We start from the raw sequence: 1,716 nt of genomic DNA, 5'->3' as shown, positions 1-1,716 counted from the left end.
ACTTAGGAGAGTACAGTATTGCAGTGTAACAGACAATCCCTGCCCACAACAAGCTTATACTGGAGACAGGCGTTAATATAAATAAATAGATAAATAGTTATATAAGTGCTTTAAAATGGGAATTCAGTGCCTGCTCTCCTTCTTGTTATGGAAGCTAGGCATTGAGGTTGAGGTCTCCTAAGGCTGATGTTGGGATTCTCCAACTGCATGAATGGGGGATACTGGAAGGAGTAAGAGAATAGGGTGGGGCAGGCGTTGCTGACAGTAACCCAAAAAAGTAGGGACCAGGCACCTCACAGTAGTACTCAAAAGGAGAATGGGATCAGAGCGGTTACAGAGGCCAACAGGGCTACGACAAAGAAGAGCTCATCCCATCATCATCCCAAGGAACGCTATTTATATTGGCAATATTGAGGGGGCAGGGAAAGATTCCCCAGGCAATCACCCCAATAAGAATATACCAGCTGACCCAGCCACAACCCTTTTGCCAAAAACGCACAGACTTCCAATCAGGGGATGCCCTGAAATATGCAGAGATACCGCAGGAATGCCCCAGATCACCCAGACTGATGTCAGAGGAGAGGATGCCCACCTTCAGCACCAAGGCAAGGAGTGTCAAAGAGCATTAAAAGGTCCAGAGGACAATAGTTTTTGCTCTACTGCCCAAAATCCACTGGTTCCCACATCACTGTAAAGACGAGCAAGTTTTGAAGACGTCTTCTTACGTCGTCTCATTCTTGGATTGGTATGGGAAACAGCATGACCTAAGGGATAGAGCGTGTGTTCTTTCCATTTTTGGGTGGTTCTCATATAGGAACACCTTTCACATTGCTTTCAGGAGACGTCAATAACACCTCCTTTAGAGACAGTGAGTCTCATGTGGGACAGGGACTGTACCTGACCTGAGTACCTTATATTTATTCCATTGCTTACTTAGCACAGTGTTTGGCACATAATAAGCTCTTAACATGGACCATAATAATAATAATAACAATGATAATAATACTATAATTGTTATTACTCTATCCCATCCAACTGCTAAATAGTATTGATCTCAACTCCTCTTCTCTGAGCAGGGTATGTGAGGATGACAGTGAGAAACACAAGCAGCTGCTTTTTGGTGAACTAAATGTGTCTACCAACTCTCTACCGACATATTGTTATGCTGTACTCTCCCAAGCTCTTACAACAGTGCTTGGCACACAGTAAGCGCTTAATAAATATGACTGACTGACTTGCGGGAACCATGACCAAGGAGGACGGAAGAACGATGTGTTCAAAAAAACAGAGAGGTATAATCTCTGCGATTCAGCTACCAGGGCTGAGGACTGCTGGAAGGCCACAGAGACAGACTAGACGGGCACTTGACAAGAAGAAATGGGTTAACTTCTGTCAGAGCAGAGGCTTAAGAGCAAGAAAGAGATCGGAAAAATACCACCAGGACTTGCAAGCAGCCAAGACCTCAGCACTTGAAACGTCTTTTAATTCACGTGCAAAAATTCATCTCAGTTACACAATTATCTTTTCAGCCACACCCACACACTTGGATAAAACAAATCCGCCGGTAGCAACAGGTTTGAATGCATCGACACAGGCCCAAATCAATCAACAATCAATCAAATGTATTACTTAAATGCTTACCGTGTGCAGGGCACTGTACTAACTGCTTGGGAGAGTACAATGTAACAGTATAACAGACACATTTCCTGCCCACAA

Source organism: Ornithorhynchus anatinus, chromosome 4 (genome assembly GCF_004115215.2).
Source record: "Ornithorhynchus anatinus isolate Pmale09 chromosome 4, mOrnAna1.pri.v4, whole genome shotgun sequence".
NCBI lineage: Eukaryota > Metazoa > Chordata > Mammalia > Monotremata > Ornithorhynchidae > Ornithorhynchus > Ornithorhynchus anatinus.
This window is presented reverse-complemented; position numbering follows the sequence as displayed.